At 44.5% G+C, this 15,105-nt stretch overlaps 1 protein-coding gene and 1 long non-coding RNA gene across 3 annotated transcripts in view; one reads left to right on the forward strand and one right to left on the reverse strand.

Moving 5' to 3' along the window:
• Nucleotides 1–2,599: 2,599 nt before the first annotated feature.
• LOC110120049 lies at nt 2,600–14,985 on the reverse strand. The gene is made up of 3 exons (XR_002308619.2): nt 14,897–14,985; nt 9,591–10,054; nt 2,600–2,728 (listed from the first exon to the last, which is right to left on the reverse strand). It is a non-coding gene; the product is annotated as an uncharacterized LOC110120049 (long non-coding RNA).
• The window catches only part of LOC110119149 (homeotic protein ultrabithorax), a 292,134-nt gene continuing 284,758 nt past the window's right edge, over nt 7,730–15,105 (forward strand). Inside the window, exons 1-3 of one of the 2 annotated variants that reach the window (XR_007227438.1) lie at nt 7,730–7,816; nt 9,125–9,297; nt 12,819–12,839. The gene's annotated coding sequence lies outside the window, so the exon portion shown is untranslated. The remainder of the gene's footprint in view (nt 7,817–9,124; nt 9,298–12,818; nt 12,840–15,105) is intronic. The other variant, XR_007227439.1, reaches the window with a different exon arrangement.

A 15,105-nucleotide genomic window follows, 5' to 3' on the forward strand; every position in this document is an offset into this window, starting at 1 on the left:
CGAGGGGCGAAGGGAGGTGAGGAGGAGGGGAGGGCAGACGACGACGACGGAAGCACGAAGAGCTACGGAGGAAGGGTAGGAAGCAGGGCGGAGGGTGCGTTAGCCACCACGCCCAACCCCCGGCGAGCGATCCGAACCCCTATCTTCGTTCCGCAACCCCTGTGGAAAGAGGCTGCCACCCCGGTCACATTACCATATATTTCCTTTTATATCCTTTTCCGAACTGCTCTACCCCTGCTGTCGTACCAGCCTCCGTCACCTTCTCTTCGTCGTTCGGTCTCTGTTCGTTTCTTTCGTTGCCGATCGCACGGACCTCGTTCGATTCAACGCCACCACTGGCGGCTGCCTCTTCTCGCTTCGTCACCCGCGCGATTGCCACCGTTCCATCGCGACGCGGCGGTTGAATTCACGCGCAACCTAGCAGCATTCAAGCCGCTTTCTTTTTTATCCGTTACCGGAGATTAGGTCGATCGGTCTCTACGATTCTCGCGCGATTGTCCTTGTACTATCGGAGAAGGTTCCTCGTCTTAGGTCTCTTAGTTTTCTTTATTTATGTAGATGCAGTTCGTTCGGTTGTTAGTTTACATCATCTTACGATGCCGTTTCAGCGTTTGGTTTTCAACTTTGGCGTAGGTGTCGACCACTTCCGATCGAAAGACCACGCGAAACAAACAGAAGTGCGTAAGCAGCGAGCTGAAAGACGCAGCCTACGCGAGTATTTTTATCTTCTGACCGTCTATATTCGAAGGTGGTCGATTCGTCGTTGATTCGATGGTCAACGAACGAGCCAGCTTCCGCTTGTCCAAGAACGACGAGCTTCTCGATGACGAACCCATAAAGCGCTGTTACGCATTATTATTCCGTCGAATGCGGTCACGTAACGCTCGCGCCACGTAGATTCGCCCGATATTTGGAATATTTCCGGAAATGTCGATTTACGACCCTCTAATTTATACTTCCCGCGCGGTGAATCGCATCGAGGACTTCTTTTTCCCTTCTTCTTGCCACGAGATGCGGTTTCGCGTCGTTGGATCTCGAACGTTCTCTGGAATCGTGGCAAATCGACTGGTCGCTTTCTTCCCTCCGACTCGTCTGGCTTTGTATCAACCACGTCGACTTCTTACGAATTACTTTCGGTGCAATGTGCCGATTCTTATGAACTGTTCGCGTATTTCGTTCGTTCGTCCGATTCCAGTTTACATATAAACCAAACGCACTAGAATATCGTTCGTGCGATCTTCTATGTTTTATCAAAATGTCGAGTGTTGCACATTAATAACCGGAGTATCAGCGAAATACATTTTCTAATACCTTCGCAATAAAAGTCGACAAATGAAGAAATACCCGATAATGCGATTCCATATTTCTACCTATCTTCGTACATTTCAAACGTTCCCTGTTCGATCTTTACAATAATTTTTTACGCAATTGTGAAAACCACTGTACGCTGTTATAGCTATAGAAATTATAGCTACGCACTATTATAGAAATACCGTAACTACCCATATATCTATACAGAGAATGTTAATTAACGACTCAAAATCATTAACCGAATAAAATTTCCGTACGATTCTATAGCTTCCACGTTTCGCTCATAATGCGCCTCGTATATTGTAGTTACCTATCATTAGCGACCGCGTTTTCAGCTCGTCCGAATCGTGCTTTCTTTCTATCTTGTGAAATCGGTAATTGAAATGCGAGAAAAAGGCGCGGAAGCAAAGAATTCAGCCTTAATTGTCGTACAAATGTTCGTAATGTCTATCGGTCGATTTTTATCCTGGCGATATTACGCGATCGATTCCCTAGCCGCGCGATCTTGTCGATCTCGTTGCGCGTTTTCATGTATTAGCGGACGTAACATAATGGCGACTGAATTTTTCCTCTAGAATCTCTGTCGACTGCGTGCAACGGTGCGCCGCCGCGATCACTGATAGATAAGCTTTCAATTTTCCTAACAACCTTCCGTCTGAGTTACCTCGCGTTTCTCCTGTCTTTTTTTTCTACTTCCTTCCTGTACGTTCGCTTTTTCCTCTTTCTTCCTTTTCCACTGTTACTCTCTCGGCATTTCTGTTCTTTTGAAACGCTCGTACGACCGAGCACGTCTAAATAAAATGACACCGCTCGAAGTGAGTGTGTCTTTAACGCGGCGGAGAATTATTCGTCATTGGCGACAGATACTTTCCCCGATATGGTTATTAAATTATTTGACAAGCATCGATCGAAATTCGAAAGGTTCGGTGAAGCGAATTCGTCGCACTTTAAGATGCGCATTAATTACGTAGATACAATAGAGGAGGGAAAGCAACAAGTGATGTAAAACGCTGCTCATATTTTTCTTGCGAATAAATTTTTATAGCGACTCAGAGTGTTCGTAACGACTCATAAAACGTTTCTCCGTACTCGAAGTTTCGCTTATGAAACGAAGGAAGGATTACTTTTGCGTAATTAAGGATAATAACGAACCAGATCATTAGCACATTACGCTTATTGAACGCAGAAAATGGTGTCAACGCTTGGTGACTGCTTTTACCTTTTTAACGGTCGAGCCAAGTCGCACGAATCCGGCAAAGTATACAACGGCTAAAAATTCAACGACTTACCTTAAAAGTAACCTTGAAACCCTTTACCAAAGCGAGTAACCGTTGTTGGGATCTGCGTCGAATTTTCAGGAGATTGCATCGCTGCGACCTTGAATTCGTCGTTTCCGTCGTAAAGCCCAGAGGATCCGCTAAAAAGAGAGGATCGCGTAATAAAAAGAAAAAGCTGACTTTGAAAACAAACTTTCGCACATTTCCACGGTTATGATCACGGAAAACATGAAAAAAGAATTTCTATCTGCCTTTTAGCGCAACTTTTCGAGTGAGACGATAAGACACGGTGAAAAGCTAGAGGTGCAACAGTCGCGAGACGTTTGAATCGAACAGAGGCTTTTCCACTCGTAAATCGGCAACATTTCCAAGGAGTCGTTATCGCGCGAGGCGACTCCATATGCCGTGTCCCGGCCGCTGGCTTCCATATGCGTGCATGCGCGCAAGTAGGGCCGCGTCATCGCCGCTTTACGACACAAGGCCGTGCAATCGCGGCCGATCATCCTCTTCGACCGACATCGTAAATCCGTCGGGGGTTCTTAACCTTATCGATCGGCCGTAACTTTACCGCGATAACGACACGACGAATGCACGCTTCGCCTTGCCGAACGTCCGTTCCACGCATTCTTTTCCTCGACATAGCGCGTTCCGACGCCTCTTTGTTCCATCCATGTTCTCTCCCTTGTTCTTCTAAGTCTATTTTGCAGCTTATGAAATTCGAAGATCTTTATTCGTAAATTTATAGACCGGGTATTAGAAACCTATTAGAAAAAGATTGTCAATTTTACATTGCGCTGTGTTTATCGTTGTTTAAACCGAGAGACAAAGGATAATTTGTCCGGAAAGACGAATCGTGTTCGTACCGATATTGCGAGTGTACTTCGCAAGTTGCGTAGATCGAAATTCGGAATAGATCGATTGCGTTTTCTTTGCTTAGAAATTTAGAATGAAATGGGAAAAATTGTTTCAGTTAAATTGTGTTTGTGATTAAATAGAAGTGCGAAAGATAATTGTGCTGGAAGGTTATTGGTAAATTGAGGTAAGTTGAAGGAGTAAGAAATTGTATTGGAAAAAAGGAAACACGAGGTTAAAATGTTGGGACGGGGGAAAACCACTGCTCCATACGCACAATGAGCATAATGCGCGTATAGCCGACGAGATTCATGCATTCCTCGAAGGACCACGATCTACGCTGACCGCTACGTGCGGTCAAGAACAGTGCAAACGACCCTCCAAGGCCAACCACGCAACCCTTGCACGGCTCGCGCGGCTTCTTTCCATTCAACGTCACCCTCAAACTCGTCGTCGTAAACGTACAAGCTCTCGTCCGAGCTTGCGCTACCCGCTAATGTTGCGTCCATTTTCCATAAGAGAACATCCCTTTTAAAAAAATGAATTTTAGAATGCAGCTTTCAAGGCTCGAACGTTCGAATATCAGAATTAAAAGTTTAGATTTAAAAGTTCTAATCTATAGGTTTGAGGATTCAGATTTGAAGATTTGGGAATTTAGAAATTGGAAAAATTTGGAATTAGAAAATTAAAAGACTCGAAACTCGCAACCTTTGTTTGACGATTGTTGAAAGAACTTTGGAAACTCGAATTTAAAACTTTACAACTTGACGTCCAAATTTGAAAAGTCAAATTCTTCGATTGGAAAATTGTTAACTCCGAATTTACACCTTGTTGCCTATAGTTCGTAATCGTTGATTAATGAAAAAAGAGTGGAATCGTACGGATATCTGATATAAACGATGTAATATCGCTGACAAAAGAATATTCACTATCTGTATCCCGAATAGCAGCGGTTATGCTTTGTTCGCGATCGCGGCACAAAAAGGATCCTTGAAAATGATGCGCGCGGATTTTGAACGGCTCTTCCCCATGAGCTATGAAAGCTGGGTCGACTTTCAACGGTAATTCCTTGCGTGAGACAGTAGCTCGTAACGTTTTTATTAAGCAGTTAAAATTTTATGAACGTTTTCGTGATTGTCGTGTCAGTGTGCATCGACCTGCATTGTTGAGCGAGCCGCATACCGATTCTACGGCGTTTCGGTTTAGCAACGATAGATGTCGCGAGTTACGCTTCCTCTCGTCACGTCCGCCAATCCGCTACTTCCTATGTCTTGTCTGCTCGTCGCTCCACCTCGAGATTTTAAATAAATCATGCATCGTACGTGTCCCTTTAAAATACACGTTTTCCAAACACGAAGTATTTTCTTGGTGGAGATATTTATCTTATATCGCAGAATGTTGATTAAATAAAAGCTGGACAAGCAAATCAGACACAAAAGAGTTGCGAGATGACATCGAATAGACCATATTACTCGAATCTACTTGCAACATACCCTTAACCTTACAATTTCTTCTCCAAATTGTTGATCGATAGACTTTTTAAACATTTATCTACTAAATTATACAATCTTATCCTTTTTTTATTACTGCATATCGTTATAATGGTTATTAATTTGATCGAGATTCTATCAATATCTCTATATTCGATAATGCTATAATTTAATGATACATGTAAGATGTTTAATTATTTGAGAAAAATTTTTATACTATGCAACGGAGCAGAGTTTTGTCGGCCTTGCACATCCGCTCTGGCGTGATTTTCAGGAACTATGTATCTCTGACGGTATCCTGAAACCCCCATGGAAGCATCCGGGGCATAGGGGTAAGGGAGGGTTCGCCAATCAGTTCATGTCTGATCGGTCGGTTGTGCAGAGGGGTTGGCAACACATGCGAAACAAGGGAGAGCCTAACGTTCGACCACCCCTCGGCAGATGACGCTACCATATCGCCGAATGTTTCGAGCTTTTCGCAAATTCCAGCTAGCCTACTGGCAAGGGATACTATTGGTCCTTGCGTTTGCGACGTGCCTGGCCGAGTTTTCGTCACGTCGCGAATCGATTCGATATCCTAACGTAGCAATTTCGTCATGGAGGGACAAAGTTTGTATAACAGCCAACCTTGAAATGGATGAGGCAACTAAGCAACATTAATTCGTAATTACTAGGCTAATCCATTCACGCGTGTTCGATGGCGTATAAATTCTTTTCATTACCTATTCCAATCGGGTGTTTGAATTGCGAAAGCATTGGCAAGAATCCTGACTGTCGTGATCAATAATGTAAATCCCAGTAGTCAATCGACTAACTAATTTGGACTACAGAAACAGGTATAGCAGCACTACGGCACGAACCAACAAATTTCACGCTAACATCTGATACGCCTATGATTTAGTAGACATATGTAAAGTAACAAGAATGTCGAAAGATGTTTCGGCCAGTGATTTACGGTCTAACGAAGTTATCTCGACGAAATTCAACCCGGGGACTCGTGATTTTCGAGTTTAAGCCGAATTTACGCTGTTTCACTTTGGATCAACACCGCGGATAAACGTTGCTTTCGTTATGGTCTCATGGATGGATAAACCGCATTATATTTCTCCAAAGCGAAACGGTGCAAACGCGACTTTATCTTAATTTCACAACCGAACAGGTTTCCAAAGTCGAATTTGAAATAAAATTTCGAAACTACCACCGTGTCGTGGATGCCCATTTCTTAGGAAAAGGTAGGAACACGAGGTCTGGAACATGCTACGCTGATAACAAGCTAACGGCGATATCGTATGTTATTAGAAACGAAGTTGAGAAACAGAAAGAACCAAGTGGAAGAGCAGAAAGAAGAAAGTCGAGGCGAGGAGACTCGTGGCAAGCCCAGCTTCCACTATTAATAAAATTTGCGACGCGCGACCGTTCAATTTACGGACCATGTGTCTTTGTAAATTTCTCAATAATGCGTTCTCATTCCCAAAAGTTGCGCCGGCAGCCAGTGCCATCGGCGAAACGCAAAACAGCCGGGAATGCACCCGCCTTTCTCTTTTTCTCCGCCAGACAAAACGCCGTAATGGCGCGCAACATGCCCGACCAGCGTCTGGAATCGCCATTTTCTGAGATAATATTTCCTCAGACCAGTTCCGAGCACTCTTCCTCCGACTCAGGGATTCCACCTCTCGAGGCGTAAGTCCGAACATAATTTCGCGATTACGATGCTATCAGTTTCTTTATGCGGATTAGTCGATGTATATAGACTGATCTTAGTTACAGAAAACAGCTGAACAAGTAAATATTAACATGGAAAATAAGTATTGGAAGTAGAATAATTAATATGGAAATTGCTCGATATGAGAAACTTCGTAAAAAGATGTAGAATTAAGCATTAATTATAATTAGAAGTACATAGAATTACTACGTAGTAACATCAAGAAACCAATGCTAACGAATGTATTATGAAGATCATTAAAATTGACAGTTAGAAACAGAGACAGCGTCAGAAATATAAACCAGATTACTCTGGCAACGAGTTTGAGGAAACAAGAAACGTTTACAAAAAGCGTACCAGCAAAAACACGTTCGACATCCAATAACAGAATCTAGCGTTGCCAGGAACACCGAACACTAGCGAGGATTTAAAAAATCAAATCCATATCTAATCTGGGTTCTCTCGCTCACGATCATTTCGCACACATAACATGCACTTTAAGACGAAAGAAAAGACCAAGGTCAGAGAAGCAAGGGTACAGCGCTGTGAATGCGAACGAGCAATAACGGCAGATGAAATCACGAAGTGTCCAAAGTCGAATAAAGAAGACTGGGAACGTAGGAAGGAAAAAGGAGATCGGTAGAGACGAACTGGAACGCTGTTCGGGGCAAGAAATCGGGAAATGTCGGCCGGTTTAACCGGCAGTCAGCGGTAAAAGTAAAGTGGGGGTGTACCCACGCGTGTGCACGCTTCCCGGCCGGGCACATTTTATGTTTTGATGGCGCAATAAACCGGCGTAAAGCAGCAGTAAAACGCATCGAGTCACAAGTCCGCTCTTTCTATCTCTACCTATCCCTATCGAGCTCGCTCGCTCCGCTAATGTCGTTAAGTGGCCCGCCCCGTCCGCGGCATCGTCACTGTCTCGCACACTTGTCGTCCCGCGTTCCGGACCTTCCGCCACGTCATTACGTCACTGCGCGTCCTGTCGCGTCCGTCAGACTGTCACGTGCTTGGCAACCCACCGTTTGGCAGGTCGTTCGCTTCGCGATCCTCTTTCGTTTCGTTCGGAAGGAACGCGTCGCGAAATACCGCAGCCGATTCAGTCGCGCCGATTCTTCGACCGTGTGATGCACGCGCACCTTAGGCAAATCTGCGATTTCAGTGGCCAGTGGATACACGCGCGGGTATGTGCATCTCGGCAATTGAAGAATTGCAGGAATAAGGGGGCAGTCTTAAAATTGAGATTGTATTCGTTGGCAGAGGGCTGAAGCTATAGGTTTATTACCACGAATATCGGATAAGTATGAATGCAGATTCTCAGAAGCCAAATTGGGTAACTCCAGTTTTTACAAAGTTGTTAATTTTGCGTTAACCGGCTACGTAATTCGTGTTCAGCATCTTAAAAGGGAAATGTTATTTTCAGAAATTTATTTGTCATAAGAAGATAGCACGAATGATTGTAAATTCAAAGGAGAATTTTCGAATACGATATTTGGAATTGTCAACCCTCTATGCCTTTTAACTTATAGACAAATGGAGTTGATCTGTTTGGCTTCCGAGATACCTCGTTTATAGTACGTTTAAAAAGGTGATTCGATTTTCATTGATCTCGATTTACCGAAATTAGTGGCAAACGAACCTGCCTTTTTATTGCAACACCCCCTCTAACTAGGAACAATGGAGTGGAGTTGGTTCGAGCAGTAGGGAAGTGCGCGTGCGCGTCGATATTCGAATGATTGGATGCTGGCGGGAATTTTTAAACAGAGGTTCCCCCCGCCCCTCTTTTTTAAGTCAATTTATATGGAAACAGACATAAACTTTCGACTGTGGCCATAATTGTATCTTAACGAAACCCTTGTTTTATAAATGCTATTCGATACATCGACCTTGTTGGACACTTTGTTGTTGAGACGCAAGGTGAACGTGTTTGGTTATTTAAAAAATATCAAGATCGGAAAGGGCATCTTTGTTTATTTCAAATTCGTATTCCCATAACCTGTCGAATCTGTTATTCTTGATAAATTAAAAAAGAAATAGTTGCCTATCGTTACGAATTTATCAAGCAACGTTCGACAAATATCGAAATGAACAAATCGAGTCAACGTGTGTTTCGAGGAAACGGTAGTCTAACGATGCGGGACTTGCGTAATTTTCAACTTTTCTAGCGTTAAATAGGGGTAGAAGAAAGTGTGCCAGCCGAATATCGACAATTAAATTACGCGAAAAGATAAGCATCTCTTTTGACATGTTTACGATCGTCCGTTGAAATTATTCTTTTGGTCGATAAAAAGATACATCTCGTTCCACTTAACGGAACTCATGGGATTTAAGGACTGACCAGTGAAAGTTTATCCGTTTTTTTCTTTTTTATTTCGCGGTTATTATTCAACGATACCAAGCTCTGGTTTTTATGCCGTCGAGCGAACCGATGCTTGATATTTTTCGATAGAACATGGAAAATTATTACAGCCGTTGGTGTCGGTGCGTTCCAGGAATTGACCGACCAATTGCCGGAGTGCACCATAATCACCGTATTCGTGCATCACGGTTTCACCGTACTTTCTCGGAAGCGCCAATAAAATTGTTCGTAATGACAGGCCATGCGTCGTGAACGCGGACTATGTTTCCAGTCTCGACTCTCTTAGCGCTGCTTTTACAACGCCAGGTTTGTTTAACAAATTACGTTACATTTTTCTATAGTTCGCCGGAACACCGAGTAAGTATGGAAACGTTTGCAAAAAATAGATCGCTGCTTGGGTACACGGAGCGCGCGATTAAAGTTATACATTCCACTTTCACGAACGACGCCCATTACTACGTAACTACTAACTGCCTGTATATTTAAAGACGATAAATCTGAACTACGTAATACGCTACGTCGAGAGAATACGCGAGAAATTAAATGAATGGTAAAAATTAGGAAATTAATATTAAAACGAAGGAAGAACAGTTACTCACGTAGGTGACTTCAGCAACTTGTCTCGCGTGTGTCTTCGACGAGCGCTGGACAGCAACTTTTCACCTCTTGCGGTGCCACAGTTGGAAGAATCGGTAATCTGCAAGATACGAGCAGACGAAACGTCACGGGATCGTCTCTTATCTGTGCCTCGTCGGCGTTTTAGGGCCAATCTTTCTCCATCGGCTCGTCCTCGCGCTTTTTCTCGCCCTTCGATTGCGCCGCTTCGTTTTATCGCTGGAAACGAGAGATTCCGGATGACGGTCGAATTCCCCGCACATCTGCGACCAAGTAGATCGTCCTCGTAAAACGTGTTAACGGCAAACGTGTCCTTTTCGAGTGTTAATTTTTTAAGCGTGTCTCGGATCGTGTCAGGAATCGGTAACGATGACACGTTCTAGATCGTGATGCAGCGTGCAATGCACGACGATGGATATTAAACATTTTTCATGACTTGGATGTGACTCTGAAACATATTTGCGGTACAGTGCATCTTCACATTGGCCAAATACGTTGATAAAAGATTATTAATCAAGGAGTAAACAAAGATTATTGATAACACAAATATACTAGTACGATAGAGAGTGATAAGCATCCGGAAACTATAATTTTGTATATAGAAAGTAAAACTTTCGCGTATTTTAGACTTCACTAATATTTTACGTTTCATGCATTATAAATATATCAATATAAAATCCTATTATTTATTTCTCATAGCGTGGACGATGTATTTAAAGAGTTCGTGCAATATACGTAACAAATTTTAGTACGTCGGAAACGCTTTTTCGCGATTGCAAGCGAAATACGAAAAGCAATGCGAGATTGGAAAAAATGTTTGGGACAAGGTTGTAGGTAAAATACCCACGAAGTTCGCGAATTTCTCCTCGCTAGGTAAACAAGTTTAGCGCTAGACAAAGCGAGTCGGTAAAACAGTGACGAGTAAAACGGGTCACGACCTTGATGCGTAATACGTCGTTGTGACGATTTGCATAATAAATAGAACAAACTTTGTCCATAACCATTATCTTCTAGTAGTTTATATTAATATATCGCCTAATATAGCGCGTATAATAGGTTATCCCAATAAAAATAGGCCACCTATAGGCGTATCTATATGTTTACAATATATTGCCATTTCATTCAGTCGCAACAACTAAGCATATAGTTTCTAATTGATTCGCGACACGTGGAGTTACGTGAAGTTACTCAACGTTGATTAATAGTCGTCACTAATAGCAGTCGGACGATAATCAACAACTAATCATTGGACGCAATTAGTCAAGTATATCAAACGGTTGCCATGAGCCCATAATTTATTAACAGATACGTACGAAGCGATGTGTGCTATGTACATTGTATAATACTCTATAACAGGGAATTAATAAAATTTATTTCGGTAGCTCTACGAACTAAATCCTGGCAAAGTACGTATACCATTATAAATCGTATTGTATCTACGCCAAATATCTAACCAAAGAAACTAACCATTATTTTAGAAACGCCGTGCGATTACCAGTTTTACGAAATTAATTTCCATCGATAGTGTGCAACGTGGTAAGATGTTGCATATTTACACAACGTCAAACCACCGAGACTTAATTCGCCTGCGCAACATCTCAAGTATATAACAGCTAACATTGTTGCATCTTGCAGCATCGTATAGCGTTACAAATTACAACCCAACGTATTCAGTTGTTGAACGTTTCTCTTTCGCTAGTCGACGAGTTGCATTGCCCGGTTTGAACCTTTCCCCGCCACGGCTAAATTCCTGGACCGTTGACCGGGCACGGAGGATGCCGGTACACGACCAGGCACACGGTTTGGGAATTCTCTTTATCTCCTCGAAGATGGCGCGCTAGGTGCCTCTGGTTTCAATCGTCAGGGCGTCACCCCGGTTCACCCCAAGTTACATGATCATTCGGTAAAGGACCACCGCCCAATTTCTCTTCGCCTTCCTGCCACTCCTGGCTGCCGTACTCTTTCCCCTCGGAATTTCCCCTCGATCAGTAACCAGAAGGAAACTCGATGTCCGGAATTCCACGTCTCATTCGAAGTTCCAAAAGAACCAGACTATCTCTTTATCCATGCTGCATCTTTCTCGTAGGCATGCATACCAATGCGGAGGTTCTATGTATATTCGTCCGTCTAGCTAGCTGGTTGTCGATGCCATGGTCGCAATTTACACCCCGCGGTGTTCGAGACAGGTATACACCATGCTACGTTGGGACACGGGCCCTGTATGTGGACAGCTACGCACACGATGGGATGACCGACAAAACCGTGCATTCTGTGTCTCTCGGATCGAGTCATGATCGTTCGAATAATCGGATACTAGTCGAATTTAGGCACCGTGTTGACGAAACCTTTGCTTCGAATTTGATCGTTCGCTTACGTAACTAAGTATCGTCATCGTTGGGCCATGGATGATTGGTTAACGTACGTCGATAGGTTTCTAAATAGCTTGGATCATTCGGATCGTGGGATAGAAAAACCTTGACAAAAAGCAAGATTGTCGATCTTAATAATTATGACAATCATCGCTTCGAATCACAAATTGTTTTCAATATTCCAAAGTAACATAGATCTCTATCAACGCGTCGCAACGAGAAGAGATTATCCCTTTCTTTTTCCCTCCCGTGAATCTTCTTCCTGAGCCTGAAGCGGATTAAACCAGTTCACATGTTTCCCATGTATAAAAAAAGGGTATAACCATCCGTTGTTGTTTAGGTCGTTTTCTGTATCGTTCCATCTATCGAGCCGTCCCGGCAACAAAGGGCGCCGAGGTATTTCTCCTTTGTACTTGGAGTTGCCATGTTGGATATCATTGGAACAGGCGGTGTCTTAAAGGATCGAGCGGTTTCAATGCATGGAGAACTCTGGCCGGGGGTGGAACATTCATCTCCATAGATTAGCTTCAGAGGCACTACATGCCATCCATATTCTGAAGGATAGGCCGAGATACCTGAGGGACCACGCCTGTTCATTTCTGATCCTCCTTTCCCAATTTCTCAAGCATTTCTGTTCACGACTCGAAATTAAAGATTTCCATGGTGGATAATTCCTAATCGGCGAAATAAATCAGCTGTTCGAACGAATTCGGTAGATAACATTTCGAGGATGAGTAAACCGACGATATCCATATACTAAATCGTCCAGATTTCTATCTGTTCGCAAAAAATATAATTCTGAAATGGCTAGCTAATGACACTTTTATTTATATTCTGTTTCAGGAACGGATAGCAGCGGCCAAGGTAAGTTAATACGCCAGCCTTTAATCGATCTTATCAGACGTAACTCGAAGCGACCACTGTATCCATATTAATCGGTCAATTAATTAGCGGGAGCAAAAGCTTGTAAGCAGATCGTAAAGTAAATCAAAAATCGACCACACGGTTTTACGTGGTTAAAAGTTAAAAGGCTTCGTAAAGTTTACGTTGCGTCATCGGGAACGGCGAAGAAACTGTTGTATACCGCGTACAATACGACCAGCCATTTACCTCTTGGCATTGAGTCTCAGCATGAAAACAAACAAGCCGCGTTATATTTAAACCGAGCCATCGAGCGTAATGAAGCTCGGTGCCCGTCCCACGAGCGGAAGGAGAGACGGAAAAAGAAAGGCGATCAATTAAGGAGAGGTCCTCCGCGGACGCGAGATAGTAACGAATAGGCACCTCTGTCCACTGCAGCGGCAGAAATCTCGCGATCGAGAACTTTTCCCGCCCCTGTAACTATTTTTCCACCCTCGCGCGACCGTCCACCCCTCACGGCCCCCCTCTGGCCGCAACTAGTCTCACTAGTAACCCCTTCCCCCGGGCCCGCGAGTCGCTTCTTGCCCCAACCCTTCGCCACCACTCTGAGAACGCAGGAATGCCGCCGCTATTCCGACCGGGACGAGTTCAGTGGTTTCGAAGAGTCGAGCAGACGACGCGACGCTGGCGGAACGCGCCAGTTTCGCTTGCATATTCCTCGCGGGAACGGGAAAGAGAAGAGGAACCGCGGGTCTCGGCTAAATCGTAAGAGAATCGAGCGCCATCTAGATCCAAGTCATTCCGAGAGGAAACCGAGATGCTCGCGCGGAGAACCGTGGCTATGAAACCGATTGTGAACACGGCGACGTTATTCCTTGTTAACTGATCGATTCGAAGAGTCTGCGTATCTTCTTTCGTGGTAAAATACGTAGATCCGATAGAACGAAGCATCGGTGGAGCAAGCACGAAGCAATCGTGAATCGTGTTCCAAGAGAGCGAAAAGGCCTGGTGTGGATTGTTCGAAGGGAGGAGTTAGATAAAAAATCTTTGGTTTGAGACGAAAGGGACGAGATAATAAAAGAAGATAGATAAGAGAAAAGAGAAGACACGAGGGAGGAACACAGCGAAAATTTGTGGAGATCTTCGGAGGAAAACCGGAATCCGTCGGACGGACCAACGGAATTCCAGGCAAGCTAAACCGAAAGTTACGGATACGATTAGAAAGATCGATACGAAATTTCAAACTGGAGAAATTGTGGGTGGCGTGTTTACGAGCTGACCGGGAGAGACACGAGCGAACTGCGGAGGCACGAGACGAAACGAAAGACGTGGCAAGCGTAAAAACGAAGGAGAATCAGACGAGGGAAAAAATGGATAAACGCGTGCGAGGCTAATCTACAAAAAAACTGCTGGCTGGCTAGAAAGCAAAGCACGAAAAAGAGGGAGCGGCAAGGAAGAAAACGAGAGAAGAGAGCGTAGAGAAAAGGAAGGACAAGGAAGGAGGAGGAGAAAAGAGAAAGAGAGACGTATCGTGCGAGACGTCCGAAAGCTGCACAACAGTGTTGGGTATAAGGCAACGTGGTGAACAGGACTGCACTGGCAAGAGAGAACGCAGAGAAGAGAAGAGTAGAGTAGAGTAGAGCGGTGTTGAGCACACAGAGCCGAAGAGAGCAAAGCGGAGAGAAACGTGTGGTATGGACGAAACGCGAGAGCGTGGTGTAGTGAAGCGAGAGCAAACGAGAGGTATCCGCGGCTGAAAAGAAACGAAGAGAGAGCTGGAGGTATAGGCAGCAGCGAAGATCAGAGAGAGGCGAGTCAGTGTGGAGAGAGAGAGCCATTCATCTTGGCGCGCCTAGGCGGGCCGCGATTGGTCCACCTCGGATAAGGGAGCGGCGCGATTGGTCGGCTCTGTTTACCAGCTGGTACCCCAGCGCGCTCGAGGATCGTAGAAGAGAGGGGGGAACAGAACGGAGAGACAAGCGGCGCCATTATTGTAAGGGGTTACATTTAGCTGGCCGTGGGTTGTAGTACGCGGCGTTCGGGATAGGGGGCTATAGTACCTTCATGCATGGCCCATAAAGGATTCGTCGACTATCCGAGAAGTACGCAAGAAACGGCTTCTAACACCTGACAGGGGCCACGCTCTTCTCTTCTCTTCTCTCTCCTCGTGCCGTCGCCTCGATCGCCGTCGCAGCCCAATTTCCTCACTGGGACCGCTGTGTTGGATCAGCTGGGTGGGCCCGACCGACGAAAGACCCGCTGCTTTATT

Source organism: Bombus terrestris, chromosome 18, assembly GCF_910591885.1.
Source record: "Bombus terrestris chromosome 18, iyBomTerr1.2, whole genome shotgun sequence".
NCBI lineage: Eukaryota > Metazoa > Arthropoda > Insecta > Hymenoptera > Apidae > Bombus > Bombus terrestris.